Raw genomic sequence first — 18,088 nt, 5'->3', positions numbered from 1 at the left:
AGGGCTCAAGAACATCAATTATTCCAGCACAAGTCTGGGATAGATTGTGCTCACTTCACAAACTCTAGACCTGCTTGATCCACACAACAGCAAAGAAAAAATAGTTGTGTTTGAGTGTTAGGGAGCAAGAGCTTATTTAATCATCTTGTATGCACGTGTCTAATTTTACATTGATTATTGTTTTCCCCAATGAAGCCAACAGAAGAAAGAACGCTGGCCTGGTACAGCAGGTTTCCTGAGCTACACCAGAGCCAAAGGTAAAGCAATTGCCTTCGGGGGGGGGGTGGGGGGAAAAGTCAGGCTTTTTCCCCTCACAACATCCTACTTAGCTCAGATCCCTTCAAGCCGCCCTGTATCCCTTGCAAAGATAAAAGCACTGTATTTTCTCTTCTAGTTTATATCTCATAGCCCATCAGAAAGACTTTTCAGATTGGATTACCAACAACAAAAATAAATAAAATCCACAATACTCTGTCTTCAGGAAACCAGAGCAACTATACAGTGGTTCATCATCTGCTACTATTATACAGCCAGACATTGCATCTTAATGCTGTATTCGATAGCTGTGGCAGGGCTTGCTTTCCATAAATTTTCTGGGTCTTTTCTGACTTATCTTTAAGCCTTTGCAACATCTAATGCCAATGAGATGCACACCTTGGCTACTCAGTCTATGAAAAAAATCACTCTCTCTTTCATTTGGCTTGTTCCCCAGTAATTCCTTGCGTACCACTTGCTGTAACGTTATGGAAAATAGTTACTAGCCTTTCATGCCTTCTCTACGTCTCCTGAAGAAGTAACAGCCCACGTTAGCCCTTAGTCATTTTTGTCCACTCAAATTTTTTTCTTCTGTTTTACCAGTTCTCACTCAGAAGCTATTCACTGCAGCTGACTTTTCTTTCTGCTTTCAGGTGTATTTTTCTAGGTTTACCTACATTTGTTTTGATCACAGGCAGAACAGTTTCTGATTTGTCCTCTGGAATTATCCTAGTTATTCTTTTTGCTGCTGCCGAGCACCGGGCAGGCTCTTCAAGTTATATTTCCCAAGTTGAAATAGCTAATTTAGTGCTCATCACCATATAGATGTATTTGTTTTCCCAACCTACATTGTCATTACCGAGATGGAATTTACTGACTTCTAAGACACTCAGTATCAAGAGGGCTTTTAAAATAAATTCTTCACATAAGTCTCAGTTTTTCTATCTTGAGCAATTCTGTGTTAATATAGATCTCAGCTCAGACTCCTGTGAATCTCCAGCAGTAGCCTTCTATCCTTGAGAAAACTGACCATTTGGGGTCTTCTTCTCTCTTCCTGACTTGACTCCTTCATGCCTTTCCCAGCAGTGAACACGCTGTGCTTACCTATGAAATCAAGCCTGATTCGTACTCTCAAATCGCAGCTATGAGCATTGTTTCAGGCAATGAAATATGCAACTAGTTTTCTTTGCCACTTGTGTTTTTCTTTCCACTTTATGTCATGGTATAGCTATTTTGTCTTGTTTTGCTTCTATTTTCTGTCCCTGTCATATTGTCTCCCTGTGTCATGGTGTACACTTTCTGATCTATCTGCTTTCCCATCCAACGTATTCTCCTGCTCAGCTTTCCTTCAGGATCTCAACACTTACTCCTCATATCTCTTTATACAGGCTTACCAGAGCTAGAATAACTGTGTATGTCTGCCATTTTTCTCCTTACCCTCTATGTCCCTCTTTCACTACAAATGGAGGCAACCAGATACAATCTGTGCATCAGCTGAAGTCACTGAACCTAGTGGAAGTCTCACCACAAGAGTAAGCCAGGTTGTGAAAGCAGGACATCTGATTTATGAAGCTAGTTTATGGATAGATACTGGATTGCTGTTCCCAGTGAAGTAAGGTGGTAGGGAATATGGCATGCCTTCTCTTGGGCTTTGGACTTCATCATAAGACAGGGAGGTTTTCCTGAATGGGTTGAGGTGAGACAGGCTGAATTACTCCTCCCAGGTCATCTGCCTCACTGGTAAACTGCATGCAAGTGGCTGATAGCTCTAAGAAGGTGGATAGCTCTGTTCAAGCTATAGATATTCCTTTCATAACATTTGGCAACTAGGGGATAATAGAGATGCTAGCACCTAGAGAGAAGAATGAACAGCCTGTGTGCCAGGCAGGAATCTGATTAGGTCACCTAGGCTTGCCTAGGTCTGTAGAGGCAACAACAGCATAACACAGGACAGCAAGCTGGGAAAGCTAGGTTGTATTTTGCTTTTCAGACCCATGACTCCTGCAGAAGAGGTAGCAACCACTGAACCTAGATTTGTTAGCATGGTCACAGCAAAGATGGAGCAGCCATCTTATCTCCTGCCTGTCACTGATGCCACCTGTGGAGCAACACATATTGAGACACCACAATGGAATTTCTTTTCCACGTGATGGAAGTTTCCCACATGATGGAACTTCTCTCATGCCCCAGGCTTTGATTCTTTTAAGTGTTGTTTTTGATGCCAGTAATTGTGTGGGCTTTGTTGTGGGTATTTTCTTTAACCTTCATATATCTAACATACTTAGTTTGTCCTTTCTCATCAGGAAACTTTGCAGGATTCAAGACTCCCAGCATATGGAAAATGTGAGATGAGGTTGTGTGGTGGTGGATGAGAAAGTGGGAAAGGTAATTTCTGTGATGTGGCTCATTAATTTTACCATTCTTAAAACCATTTGTCAAGCACTGAGTCAACACATAATGATACATTGCTATTTAAGCTTCATATTAAAGTATTTTGCAGTTACCTCCATGGGACCTTATTTTTACATCCACTTCTCCAGTGGCACTGAAACCAGCAGGGATATTTTGTAGAGTGAGGTATTTTAACATCTTTGTAAGTGACATGGACAGAGGAATCAGTGCATCCTCAGCAAGTTTGCAGATGACACCAAGATGTGTGGCACAGTCAACTTGATAGAGGGCAGGGATCCATCCAAAGGGACCTGCACAGGCTGGACAGGTGGGCCCAGGCCAACCTCATGACATTCAACATGGCCAAGTGTAAGGTCATGCACCTGGGTCAGAATGATCCCAAGCACAACTCCAGCCTGGGTGGGAAATGGCTGAGAGCAGCCCTGAGGAAAAGGACCTGGGGTCTGGGGTGATGAAAAGCTCAACAGGAGCCTGCAGTATGAGTGCAGCCCAGACAACAACCCTGTGCTGGGCTGCAGTGAGAGCAGTGTGGCCAGCACAGCAAGGGAGGGGATTCTGCCCCTTGGCTCTGCTCTCCTGAGACCCCACCTGGAGTCCTGTGTGCAGTTCTGGAGCCCCCAGCACAAGAAGGCCATGGAACTGTTGGAGCCAGTCCAGAGGAGGCCATGAAGATGCTCAGAGGGCTGCAACAGCTCTGCTATGAGGACAGGCTGAGAGAGTTGGAGCTCTGCAGCCTGAAGAAAAGAAGGCTTCAAGGAGACCTTCCAGTATCTGAAGGGGGCTCCAGAAGGGCTGGGGAGGGACTATTTACAAGGTCTTGTAATGACAGGATGAGGAGGAATGGGTTTAGCTTGGCAGAAGGGAGATTTAAGCTAGATGTTAGGAAATTATTCTTTGCAGTGAGGGTGGTGAGACACAGGCACAGGTTGACCAGGGAGCCTGTGGCTGCTCCCTCTCTGGAGGTGTTCAAGGCCAGGTTGGACGAGGCCTTTAGCATCCTGTTCTAGTGGGAAGTGCCCTTGCCTATGGTGAGCTAGATGATCTCTGAGGTCTCTTCCAAACTAAAACATTCTTCCACCACATAAACATTCTCCATGAAAAAGAGTGATGGCCTGAAGATACTGAGCACAGTGAGGCAATCTGCCTAAGTGGAGAGAGCATGGGGGAGTGAAGGTTCTGCAATCAACTACTGCAGTGACAGTAACCAAATGAGTCAGCTGTTATGTGCTAGAAGTGGTAACAGTGATAACGACCACACCTTGTGGCCACACTTCTCTCCCTTTACTAAGGATGTTTTCTATTGGGTGACCTCTTCTCCATGGTAGTTAGGTTATTCCTCCTGTTGCAATACTTTCATGCAAACATTCTTTGTGCCAAACAACATCATATTTTTGCCAGAGGGTGTCCATGGTTATTGATTCTCCAATGCATCCCTAATTAATTTTGCCAAAGCCACCCACCTTCTGCCATCTGTCAGGTGGCAAGAGGAAGGAAGGTGGCTTCAGACAGCTAGACATTTTGAAGGACAGAAGAACATGTGATGAGGTGAGAAAGATATGGAGACAAATTCAGATCATAACTTCAAAATAGCTTCATTTATATGATAGCTTATGAGTCATAATGGACCGTTGTACCTATAATATATTAACTAGGGAGTTAAAAGACCACAGATGAGAGACTGAGTCACAGAATCATAGAGTCATGGAATCAAACAGGTTGGAAGATACCTCCAAGATCATCCAGTCCAACCTAGCACCCAGCCCTAGCCAGTATCACAGTATTATCAAGGTTGGAAGAGACCTCACAGATCATCAAGACCAACCCTTTACCACAGAGCTCAAGGCTAGACCATGGCACTGCCTCAGCCAGGCTTTTCTCCAGCACCTCTCTGTGACAGTGACTCCACCACCTCCCTGGGCAGCCCATTCCAATGCCAATCACTCTCTCTAGGAAGAACTTCCTCCTAGCATCCAGCCTATACTTCCCCCGGCACAACTTGAGACTGTGTCCCCTTGTTCTGTTGCTGGTTGTCTGGCAGAAGAGACCAACCCCCACCTAGCTACAGCCTCCCTTCAGGTAGTTGTAGATGGCAATGAGGTCACCCCTGAGCCTCCTCTTCTCTGGGCTAAACAACCCCAGCTCCCTCAGCCTCTCCTCAGCAAGAGCTGCTAAAGCCCTATTTGGTCTAATATACCAATGACAACAGTAATACAGTTCCTGTAGTGATGTTTTTTTTATGAGCAAGCCAAGTCCTTACAGACAATGCCTACAGTTTATACTTCCAAGAACAAATGTGTATTATCTTTTACCTTAACTGTTTCCACATTTCCATCTGCTTGCAGTTATTTATCCTAACAGTGGAAACAAAAACAAATACCTAACATACAAAGAAATGGCTTGATGTCTCTTCTATGAGCCACATCCTAACTGGATATTCCAAAGAGTGGAGGATTTCAGCTAAGTAGAACTTCAGCTAAAGTATTAATCACGTCTTGGCGACTGAACATGAGTTACAAGAACACATTTCAGACTCCATGGAAACTTTCCTTTCGAGTAGGCTATCCCTAAATGTTTGGGGTTGCATTATGATCCTTCAGTTATGATTTATTGGACTATCTCATATTTGCCTCTTTGTTTATTCTGTAAAAGTACACTTGTCTAGCACACATTTTTATGCCAGCCTTGCTTTGCATTTTTACAGTCTGCTAATTAAACGATTTTAACTAATTTGTTTGCATTTTGTATGAGCAAGTTGGGCTTTTGGATTGACTAATGTAATTGCAGCCAGTTTCTGCCAAATACAAATTACTCTTTCTAGTGTGAGCTAGAGAGAAAAGTAAATATTTAATAGCCATCAATACCCTTGTAGCATTTTAGAGTGTGCTTTTTTCCTAGGGAAATTTTAAATAATTTCTTCAGTGCTTGATTGCTCTTTAATGTCAAGAAATTATTTTTTAATCTTTTTTTAAATAATAATGAATTAGACATTTTAGTGTCTCCATAAGGGTTTTGTTTCTATGCACTTTGCAGTTTTAAATCCCAAGCTTTAAGATCTGGTACTCGCACATTCCAAGTTTACTCGTGTAGCTTTTTATGTATTGAAAAGTGTCTCCTAAAACCATTTTCCTGGAATGTACTTGGAATTTAATGTTTCCAAGTGGATGAAGCCAAGTCTAACAGCAATGTTAAACTGCAAGACTTCTGCCTGCTTTCTCTTTTTATTTTATTCTTTTTCAGAGGAGCACAGGAGAAAACAGGAGCTGGCTGTCAAGCATCAACACTGTTGCTACCTGCCTTTTGGACAGCAGATCTTAACATTTTTCACCACAGCAGATGCAGACAAAAAGGCACAGGACTAGGTAGATTTACAGATCCTCGATTTTCAGCCTTAGTTTCCAGGATACTTGCTATAGTGCAGATTAAGAATACCACCTGTCTGCCAGCACGAGGCAACTCTTTTCCTTCTCCTCTTCCTTCTTCACACCTCCTTTCTGCCATCACATACACAGAGGAGAGGAGTAATGTTTGCCTCACCTGAAGGTCTGCCCCCAAAGTATTATATGCAGACCACATGTCTCATAAAAGGGATTAAAGGTGTTGCTTCCTGGCAAAATTTGGTGATGGTGGTCCTCACTCTGGTGTCACCTGCACAGGGTCAGGAAATTTTTCCTGGGGTATGAGTGTGTTAGACTCAAATTTCTTGTCCCATACGAAACTTTCTGATTCATGGGTTCCATAAGTGTCTTAGCCCATGGCCTAAGGAGTGGGGCTGCTGTTGGTCTCTGTCTCTCAGTGAATGTGATATTAATCCATCAAAAGCAGAAGGGTTTGAGCAGGAGTGGTGGGTATTGGTTAACTGGTGTTGGAATTACCTTAGTCAGCTTCTTATCAAAGGAAGTCAGAGGTTGGAAGGGACCTAAAGATATCATTGAGCCCAACCCCCCTGCCAGGGCAGGACCATAATCTATCTCAGGTGACAGGAGAACACATCCAGATGGGCCTTAAAAGTCTCCAGAGAAGGAGACTCCACAACCTCTCTGGGGAGCCTGTGCCAGTGCTCTGGAACCCTTACAGGAAAGAAGTTCCCCCTTGTGTTGAGCTGGAACCTCCTGAGCTGCAGCTTCCATCCATTGCTCCTTGTCCTATCCCAGGGAGCAGTGAGCAGAGCCTGTCCCCCTGCTCCTGATTCCCAGCCCTCAGATATTTATAGACATTTATTAAATCCCCTCTCAGTCTTCTCTTCTCCAGACTAAAAACCCCCAGGTCCTTCAGCCTCTCCTCAGCAGGGAGTGCTCCAGCCCCCTAATCATCCCTATAAATCTTACCTTGTCGGTCATCTTGCACAGCTGGTACCAGCTCCAAGATGCTGTAGGAAGGAAAATCTGTCCTTGGCCATCTTACCATTTCATCTGATGAAGATAAATTTATATGAGATCAACAAGAAGATCCAGGAGAGAGAAATAAAAATAACTTTTAGCTGAATCCTTGACATGCCAGTACTCATTCTCTTTTCAGACAGGGTGCAACTTCAGGTACTATTAACCCAGCCATAATTATTAACACAGTGAATATAAAATCACTAAGTGACAACGGAGGTCCATGTCACCATCAGATTCTAAATTTCATAACCAGAAAACCCAAATTCCTTCTCTCTGTCCCATTCCTATTGTATTATGTCTCACTGAGCATGAAACAAAGTTTTTAATGGATGATCTCTCACTTGCCCTCACCACCTTTGCAATACCCCATCATGCACTGAGAGCTGGTGCACTGCAAAAGGTAGTATATACTTTTTTCTAGCATATGTCTGGCCTAGATGAATGGGTAGGTGTGCTGGTGTGAGGCTATTTGGAATATTTAATGAGAAAAAAATAGATTATAGGCTGTGAAAATAAAACAATGGTGATTGTCTACTTCACTCGTAGGCTTGGTGAGATGTATAAAAACTAGGACACACACATAGATAAGGCAGTTGGAGTCTGTGTCCATGTTTTCTCCCTTGCTTCTGCTTGGATTTGTGTAAGCCAACTGATCATTCTGCTTCTGATCCTTCCAACTCACCTTGCACAAAAGGCAGATTCTGGGATAAGAGTGGAGGGGTGAAAAGAAGGTGGAAGGGTTGCTGAGAGCCCCTCTGGGGGACTCTGATTTCTGGGAGGGATACTGTGTTTCTGTATTACTTTTAATTGTATATTTCTGTATACAGACGTAAATATCTGTAATATATTGTAAATACCTGCATGTATATTGTGCTAAGCTGTGAACGTAAAGCTTCATTCCTTAACTTCCAGCCAACTGAGTCTAGTCTGGGTGATTTCACTGCAGGGTGGGGGGTGTGGGTAACTCCCAGAACCACTACAGCAGGTTATTTAATCAGTGAAGTAGCCATGCTGTTCTGAGAAAGCTACTATTAACAGGCAGTCTTACCTGTCCTCCTGATTAGTTGTGGCATTCCATTAATAAACCAAACACTGCTATTCTTGGACACCTGTACGTCTCACGAACCTCGGGCAAAAACCTGAGCATAACCCAGTGGTAGGATTTTTCTACCTGGTTAAAGTCTTTTTTTTTTTTTTTTTTTTTTTAATTTAACCCTAAAATATAATACTTAAAAGCTGCAATTTACAATAAATTTAACAAAAGTAGATTTAACACAAAATTTCTCGTGCATATTTTCCATCACAGGCATGGTCGCTCCCTGGGAACAGTGCTCTGTGGTCCTACTTCATACTGAATTTCTTGAATAAGTACTTTTTGGTCCTACATACAGAGAAAAGCAGCTTCCTGCATATCCTTATATTTGTTTTAGGGGACACAGTCTCAAGTTGTGCCAGGAGAAGTATAGGCTGGATGTTAGGAGGAAGCTGTTGGCAGAGAGTGATGGGCATTGGAATGGGTTGCTCAGGGAGGTGGTGGAGGCACCGTCCCTGGAGGTGTTCAAGAGAAGCCTGGCTGAGGCACTTAGTGCCATGTTTTGGTTGACTGGCTAGGGCTGGGTGCTAGGTTGGACTGGATGATCTTGGAGGTCTCTTCCAACCTGGTTGAGATTCTATTCTATTCCTAGTGTTATCTTGGTGCCAGTATTTTGGAAACAAAGAGGACAGCTTATCAAATAGATTTGAGTATGTACCCAGTACTATTCTGAGTGTGCCTATCTGAATACACATTGAAAAACTGCCGTGATTGTGGCACCCTTGAAAGGAGGCAAAAGGATCAAGGCTTTGAAGTTGTGGCTACCACCACAGGAAGGCTGTCTGATAGAGCTGCACAGACCATCTTTAGAAACGAGAAGGAAGTCAGGTTATTTTCTCACTTCTGACCATTCTACAATTTATCCATGCCTATATTCTCTTGCTGCTAATAGGATTACTCAGATGAGTAGCACAGCAACACTTTAGCCTTAAGCAGTTGGCCTCGCAGCAATACACAAGTGAGCATGTCAGCTGGTGCTGACCATGATACAGAGAACAAATTCACCAAGAACTGGACTGGTTCTGGTTTAAGTCAATGATAACCAAAATCTATTTTAATTATTTCCAGTCACAGGGAAGTATTTTCTAAATGTGCTATGTAAAAACATCCCCCCCAAAAAAATGCTATGTAATCCAAGGAATGCACTTTATTCTTGATTACATTTGCAAATTCGATCTCAGTTTTTTCAAGATGTTTCGAATTTAAAGTAATTTTGTTAAACACTTGTCTTCTTGATAAAGGAATATTCCATTGTGATGGTTTGGGTGTTCCCCACCCCCTCCCTACACTTTAGAAATCACCCAGACTAGACTCAACAGGTCTGGAAATTGAATGAAGCTTATACTTACAGCTTAGCACAATAGACTAGCTGATATTTACAGTATATACAGTTATAGACAGGTAAAATGGACTACAGAAACACAACAGCCCTCCCAAAAACCTGAGTCCCCAGCAGGGGCTCCCAACTGCCCCTTCACCTTCCCCCTACCCCTCTCAGCCTTACCCCAATCCCAAGGAAGAATAGAGGTTCAGCCAGGGGGTTAGGAAGTAAAGTGGATTAGTCAAAGAGGCTAGAGAGAGATGCAGCTCCGAGGTCTCCAGCAGGAGAAGTGCCTTTATCTAGGTTTTGATTCTTCTTCTTGTATCTCTCAGTAAGCCTATGAGTGAAGTAGACATCACTATTGTTTTCCTTTCACAGCCTGCAATCTAGTTCTTCTCACCAAAACATTCTAGCTTGCTTCAAACTAGCACAGCTTCATAGCCTGCTTTTTCAGCATTTTACTGTGACATCCTTTTTATCTGCTGCCTCTGAGTTTTTGTTGGTGCCATATTACGTACACGATGCCTTGATGTTCAGAACTGCTGAACTTGTGCACCCATGCATTAACCTACATGCAAGAATAATCTAGTCAATGCAACAATGGCCAGATAAAAGTGTAGCCTGCCTGGAAACTCAGGCTGTGAGAAATAGCATGGGCTGTGGTTGACACTAGGAAGACCTAAAACTGCCACTGACTCATTGCATGATTCTGAGGAAACCGTTTCACCTTTCTATTGTTCTTTTCTTCTCAGCCTTCATCTCTTCAACCCACTGGCTGTTCACAGCATGATCTGTCTCTTACTATATGTGTCTCACTGTGGGAGCTCAGCTGGGCCTTCCAAATTAGAACTGATTGGGAATTTTTCTACAAAATAAATTTCATTAGAAAGTGCAGCTCAGTTGCACTGCAGTTCTGCAATCCAGTTGTGCAGGCACCCACCTAGTATGTACAGATGTGCATTCAGCTAAAGACTGAGGAATACATTGTTTTAGGAAGTGGATCCTCCCTAGGAGGAGTTGTGGAATGCACCTTGCCCTAGGATAACTGTCAGACTGTGGGTGAATTGTCACAGCCATCTATAATTAGACAGCAGGTCAGGAATTCAAACCTGAGTATGCTGTAGAGATGGCATGCTGTACATCTTCCTTGTTTGTATATAAAGAAAAGCCTTCTAAAAGCACTTGGGTTTGCTGCAAGAAACAACTGGAACACCAGTGAAATCCTGGGAAGCTTCTTTGGTGGGTTTACTCAGTCTCACTCCATTCTCCTCTGAACCCTGCAAACTGTTAGCAGTGAGGTCAGATATATTTTATTTTGCAAAATACAGTCCAAAGGAGATGGACAACTTCAGAACAAATCATGACCAAAGATTTCAGGAGAGTTACACAAAAAAAAAAATGGGAGACACAAAAATTCTTTTCAAAAATTAAAACCAAGCTGTCCTAGGATGAGCAAGGAGATGGAAGTATGTTGATGTGGGCAAAGGGAATAATATCAGACCAGTAAAAAAGAAGAAGAAAACTTATTTTCAGTGGAGACAACAGGAAATATAAGCAGGAATTTTCAGAAGTGATACTATTACAGCTTTTACACCATTTCCCTAGAACTTTCTGGGGGAATACCCTAGAAGCACTTTCTAAAAGAGTTTGGTTTTATTAAAGAGAAACAAATGCTGTTACGAAGCAGATCTCTACTATACACCTGCATAAATTCTTAATTCTATAGAACACTGCAGCAGTACCAAAATGGCAGTGCTGAAGTGAAGATATATTTTCTCCCCTTCCTAGCTCCACTTCAGCTTTTCTTACTGCCTGCCAGTCTAAACCAGCCTGCATTTCCACCTCAGAGAGCAGCTGAGTCATATTCAATTCACATGGTCACTTTGCAGCTGAGTATGCAGCACTAAATACATGGCATCTCTAAAGAGCATGCAAAATATCACTTGCTGAAATGCAGATCTGTAGACATATCTCCAGGGGGTATTTATTTTACAGAAATTAAGAGTATAAGGATTATCTATCACTTAAGTTAATGGTTTGTACTGGATCACAGACTAGTCTCTGTCTGCCAAACACCAGTTCTGTATGCTCAGCTATGAACCTAGAGTGAGGGTTTCAGGCTCCAGCATAATTGCAATCAGAACAGTTTGGCATCGACATTGCCACTGTGCTCAGCTTGCAGGAAGATTAAGGCCTTTTTCCCTGGGAGCTTGTTTTGCTTAAGTTCACTCCATGAGCTTCCATTCTCCACTTTAGACTTAGCTTCCATTGTTCACTTTAGACTCATCCAGATCAAATAATTTTTCAAACGTGCAGAACAATATGACAGGAAGTTACATCAAGAAATCAGCCAAACCCTGGGAGAAATCACAACAGAAATGTTGCATCAGCGTTACAGATTGCTAACAAAACCACTAAATTAGGCTCCTTCTCAATGAAGACAATGACTTTTCCAGTGCAGGATGATAAGCTGCCCAGGGAGGTGGTGGAGTCACCATCCCTGGAGGTATCACAGTATCATCAGGGTTGGAAGAGACCTCACAGATCATCAAGTCCAACCCTTTACCACAGAGCTCAAGGCTAGACCATGGCACCAAGTGCCACATCCAATCTTGCCTTGAACAGCTCCAGGGACAGCGACTCCACCACCTCCCCGGGCAGCCCATTCCAGTGTCCAATGACTCTCTCAGGGAAGAACTTTCTCCTCACCTCGAGCCTAAATTTCCCCTGGCGCAGGCCACCTGAGAGAAGAGAGCAATCTCCTCCTGGCCACAGGGTTGGGTGCTAGGTTGGACTGGCTGAGCTTGGAGGTCTCTTCCAACCTGGTTGATTCTATGATTACTTCCTCAATTAAATAAAAAAAATCTTAAATTACATGACTAGTTAAAACAGAAAAACCCAGCCACACATGAAGTATGGAGTCTTCTGTGGACAAAAGGTTAGTTCCTATGAACCTTCTGCTACAATAAATCAAGATGAAAAAGAGAAAAGTTTGAGACAAACAAGCAGTGACCTGTGAGTGAGAGTTATGCAAACATGTAGATGAATTCAGAGATGCAGCCCTGTGATGCCAAAATATCTAAGGTAAGAAATGTTTACAGAGGGAAGTTCTGTAGGTTCTCCTGCAGGGGAACAGTGGTGGTTACATCCTGCTGAAATATCATAGCTGCAATGAAGTGGCAAAGAAGACAACTGACATGTCAGACGCACGTAAATTTATCCTTATAGGACTGACAATTTGGTATGATTGCTCTCCAAAGATAACTTCATAACTTGCTGAAGTGTGATTTAAGGATGCCCTGGAGCAGCACTAACCTCTGTAGCTTTCTTGTGGGTAACTTTTTGTAAGCCAAGAGCTTTAGTTAATAGCTTGTGTAATTTTTTCATCTGACCTACGGGTGTCCCGTGTGGGTGGGATTTTTAAAGACGCTCAGGCCCAGATCCACAAAGAGACTTACACAGAGACAACTGCACCTATAGCGTGTGTAGGGAGCAGAGCAGAGACATGGCCACAATTTAGCCTGCAATCTACCCAGGACACAGGAGAGGGGCTGCAACACTGAGATGTGCACCAAGAAATCTACCCACACATACGTGTAAAACTGCTCTGGATCGTGCTGATACCTTAGTTCTAGTCTCAAAACTCTGGAGCAAAATTAGGCACCAGTTAAGCACTCCAGAAAAGGCCAGACTGATTTTTTTTTTTCTCCCCCCTATTATAACTTTGACCCTCTCTACAACATTTTTTAGAAATAAATAATGTTCCTATCAAGCAGGCCAACAGGAAAAATGTGAGTTGTCTTCAGTTCAGTGTTCTGGGGTTTAAGTGAACTATTTCACATACATGCAAGAATAAAAAAGATTATAATAATGCAATATCCAATTTGGCCATAGAGATATGAGATCTGTTCAATCTGAAGAGGTTTATAATCTGTGTGCAGTTTGGGCTGTAAGTCTTTTGAGTACATCCTCTGTTCTGATGCTGGCAAACTCCAAGGGTTGTATCTTTATATATGTCAAACACTAGGCTAAATTATTTCCTCCATAGGAAAGAAGCCACAGGCAGCAGTGTACCTTACAAAAAGAGCCTTTAGGGAAACTATTTCTACTTACTCTGTCTTTCCACAAAGCAAGACCATCCTCTATGGTATTTGGGCACCCAGAAGACAGTTGTATTTAAAAGAACCATAAACAGTCAAAGAAAGTATATGGATGTAAAATGTGAAGTAGCAACACCTTGCTACAAAATATCTGTCAGATTGGCATCTTCTGCAGAAAGTCTTAATGTCAACTGCAAGATAGAATAGAATCATAGAATCAACCAGGTTGGAAGAGACCTCCAAGAGCATCCAGGCCAACCTAGCACCCAGCCCTAGACTATCAACTAGACCATGGCAATAAGTGCCTCATCCAGGCTTTTCTTCAATGCCTTCAGGAATGGTGACTCCACCACCTCCCTGGGCAGCCCATTCCAATGCCAATCACTCTCTCCAGGAAGAACTTCCTCCTAACATCCAGCCTATACTTTCCCCGGCACAACTTGAGACTGTGTCCCCTTGTTCTGTTGCTGGTTGCCTGGCAGGAGAGACCAACCCCACCTGCCTACAACCTCACTTCAGGTAGCTGGCCTGGCACTTGTGGAGCAGAGATATGCCTTTCTGAAGGCCAGTGCACTGCCAGGACATTACAAGCTAAAATCTCAGTCATGTTCTGACCCCAATCAGCAGCTGAGTTTGCACTCCTCTTAGTGGGGAGAAAGTGTCTTGAAAAAAGGACCCAAGGCTCTTCAGAGCTCCTCAAATGCTTGAATGTAATGGTAGCAGAACATACTTATCTGTCTTTCACTATGATAGATACTAAACCCAGTAAACTTAACTCGGGGTAAACTTCAAGGGCTGTGGAGTGCACTGAAGAAATGTTTTCCTTTGTCCTCCAGTGGCAGTGTTATGAGAAAAGACTATGAAGTTTTAGGTTAAAGCACAAAGAATCTGCTCATTTTCAGGGGGGTACCAACTGCAGATAAGCAGCAGTGCAAAGACCTAAAGATATGCTAAGAATTCATCTCAGATGCATTATAAGTTAATTTTGCTTGCATCTACATGACAGACAAAGTCTGCTAATACCATAACAGTTATTGCTGTAGTAGTATGTAGGTAGGTCTAAAGGTAAAATGAGGGCTATGGGAAGAAGCAGTTTGGGTTTTTTTATATCAACTGTTTTAATCAGGGTGAGAAAAGCTTGCAGACACAAGTCCTCCTTTCTGTACAAAAACTGTCCTCCTGCTAATTGAGATCTGTTATTCTAGTAGAATAAGAAATAAAGTGAAATGTGCTCCAGAGCACAATACACAGCAAACAAACAAGTAATTTCCTAAGACTGGTGTGATTTTAAATTTAGTCACAAAAGAGTATATTTGCCCCAGAGGATGTATTTTGTAGACATAGTGATGTAAAGTCACATCCTTGCAGAAAGTCATCACAGAGTATCTAAGCACTGCGAAATGTAAGCCTTGTGGGGTATGACTACGAGGTGCAGAGGCCTTCTAACAGCATGTTTGTAATAAAGGTAAGAGTTGATACAGAGAATAGAAGAGGAAAGCAGATTCTACCCTAAATCACCCAGGCTCTTGATAAGAAGTCAGGCAAGTATTTTATGCTGCATAGTACTTCAAGATTTATAACCTCTTGTCCTCACTGGTAAAGAAAATACCACCTGCACACAAGCAGCAGAAAACTTACATAATAATTTTGACTACTTCCTACCAGGAACTAAAGTGGTGCTGTTGTCTCTCAGAAAAAATGCACTCTTCACTGCAAAACACATGTTCTTACTGGTTACAGCACTTAATTCCTTTTGTGCTCTCTAGCTCCTAAAAGAAGGAAACTGGAGATGATGCTTTAGGATTGCAAAAAAATGGAAGCAGGATATTTCCTCTAATTATTCATTGCAAAGGCAGAAAAAGCTAAAGAAAAGTGACTCCAAAATATCATCTGCAGTCAGACTTAGGGTGAATGTTCTCAAAAACTGTTTTCTTTTACACACACATTTTGTGAGCTTGACCATCATGGTCAAAAGGATGATTGAGGACTACTAATAAAAGGAACAGAAACCTGAAAGGAGGATAACCTCCACAACTCAAGTCCAGGGATGTACACTGTATTTCTGAGGCTAACCATAAAGCCAGTCACTCTTACCCTGATCTAAAAGAGCACAGCACCACTATTTCCTCTCACCCATTCATTTTCAGTTAGTGTTCATTTTAATCACAGGTGCAGTTATAGACTCTTTCTTACTGTCTATTGTTACTTTGGCCAGCATGGAGGGTTTCTCTTAGAATCCCCAGAGGTAGGAGTAGTGTAAATATATTCAGGGCTATAGCAATAAGTCTTTAAAATAATATAGATCTCGTCATAAGTGCATACTTGTACTTAAACTGAAAGACACATTAAGCATTAGCCTAAACAGAGGTAATGAAGTAACACAGCACAAGGACAGAAAGCAAACATAAAATGAGTCAAAAGGTTGCTAGTCCATTTATTTTTGTCCTGCTCTGACTGGTGTAACTTATAATTAGTCTCTGCCTGAAGTGGTGTGGTTCCAAAGAATGGTGGATTAAGGAGAAACTCTAGAATTTCTCCATAACTTGACAAGTTATAACCTGAAAAGCTACACTTAGTCCATTAAAGATTTTTCACAGTGACATTTTAGTGCAGCTAGGGAAATATGCCACTTTGCCATTTATCATTTCCAGGGCATGGACAGTGAAAAGGAGGTTGCTATGAAGAACAAAATAAAATAGATTACACATATAGAAGTGAGGTGACAAATACTGATAAATATACACCACTGAATGTCAGCAAATGTCACTTGAGAAGCCATTTGCAGCTACCAAAACAGCCTTGCACACCAGCGAAAGTAGCAAAACAAGGCAAAACAAGTTGGGTGTACTCATTTCCACATGAATAAGCAATGAAGCTCGCTGAAGTTACACCAGAAAGTTGCTAAACTTGATAGATGAATGTTTTCCAAATTGCTCTGTGGCATACTGCATATGGCTAAAATAGACTATGGATGGTTTAAAGTGAAAAAGATAATGCATTGCTGGAAATGAAACAATTTAGGTGCTTTTATTCAAGCACTTGTACTCTGCTTTGTATGACAGGGACAGCTGAACAAAGGAATGATTCATCACACTGCCCTTTCTCCCATAGGGTTGATCTTATTTTTGCCTGAAATTCGTTGTCAGAAGTATTGCATTATTGCCAGTTCTCCTTTAAACATATTCACTGCTCCAGCAACAAGGCTTAGAGTAAAGTGATTCCCAGTTTGGTAGGCAGAAACATTGCAAATTAAAGATTTTCTGCTGAACAACTTCTCATGGAAGCTATCTAGCATGCCATCTAAGTGTAAAGACCTCCAAGATGTCTCCTATGTTGCCAGCTGATTTGCAGATCTATGGCTCGGTTTTGGTTTACAGACACATTGATCTGGAAAAATCTCTGCCTGTGAATGATACACTTGAGAGACAACATCAAGATTCCTTCAGGCTTATTTTAGCATGAGCTGCCTGCTTGTAGTTTCCCAGACCAGTACACAATGAGTTCAGTTGGACAGTAAAGGCAAACACATATCCATGGGACACAGGAAAGAACACAACAGGCATACTGAAAAAGAAAACAAAATCCCTCAAAAAGACAAAAAGAGCATCTTCTCTTGATCAGCAAGCATTATCAGCCCTTAGGATGAAAACAAGATTGTGCCAGTTTGTAGGGTGTAATTACTCCACCAAAAGAGGACAAAGAACTCCAGAAAGTGTTTCCACTACCAGGAAACATACAGCAGCTCCTTCATAGGGGCCATAACTGGATGACATAATACAGCACATTGGAAGCAGATATTTCAGTGTAGTATAAAACTCATGTTATGCAGTGGACTTCCTGTGCCTTCAGGCAGGTAACTAAAGGTCCATGAGGAAACTTTTCTGGCCAGAGAAGCAAGGCTGTTTGTCTCCACTAGCCTGTGATCCATCCAACACAAAAGCCTGTATATCCAGTTAGTTGCTTTCTGAGGAACTAAATAGCTTACAAAAAAAACCCTGTAGATTTAACCAATATTCATTCCAGTGCAAAACAAAAGTGTTTTAGAATTTAGGCTAAGTCACCATCCCTGGAGATGTTCAAGAGGTGTGTGGCCACAGCACTGTTGGGTTGCAGGTTGGGCTTCATGTTCCTAGAATAGGTTTGGTTGCAAAAGCCCTCTACAACACCACAATATGAGTCCCCCATGAGCTTCCAGTTCAGCCAAGTACTTAAGCTCATCATAAGCGAACAGAAAGAAGAGCTAAATATAGAGGAGCTCAACTTAAGTAACGAAGCCCAACCAGCACCCATGGAAGATGTTAGGGTAACATTCAAGCCTACTCCTGACTAACCGGGGGGCCACCAGGCCCCCCGGCCTTTTGTCCCACTCCCATTCACCCAGTGTGCACCATCAGGACTCACCAAGGATGACAGGAGGAGGATCCCTCTGCCCAGTTGGGCAAGCTTAGGGCGTGTGGCTCTCCTGAGCTGATTAAAAAGGGGAGTGAGCAGCAGGGGGCTAAGTGGTCACACCTGGGGTGGGAGGAGA

General features: G+C 42.4%; 1 long non-coding RNA gene across 1 annotated transcript; it reads right to left on the bottom strand.

Annotated features, from left to right (window-relative positions):
- Window positions 1-6,990: 6,990 nt before the first annotated feature.
- On the bottom strand, window positions 6,991-17,998 carry LOC135183294 (uncharacterized). Its single transcript, XR_010305491.1, has 3 exons — window positions 17,962-17,998; window positions 10,570-10,744; window positions 6,991-7,076 (listed from the first exon to the last, which is right to left on the bottom strand). It is a non-coding gene; the product is annotated as an uncharacterized LOC135183294 (long non-coding RNA).
- Between the last annotated feature and the right edge of the window lie 90 nt (window positions 17,999-18,088).

This window comes from Pogoniulus pusillus, chromosome 18, assembly GCF_015220805.1.
Source record: "Pogoniulus pusillus isolate bPogPus1 chromosome 18, bPogPus1.pri, whole genome shotgun sequence".
In the NCBI taxonomy this organism is placed as follows: domain Eukaryota; kingdom Metazoa; phylum Chordata; class Aves; order Piciformes; family Lybiidae; genus Pogoniulus; species Pogoniulus pusillus.
This window is presented reverse-complemented; position numbering and strand designations above follow the sequence as displayed.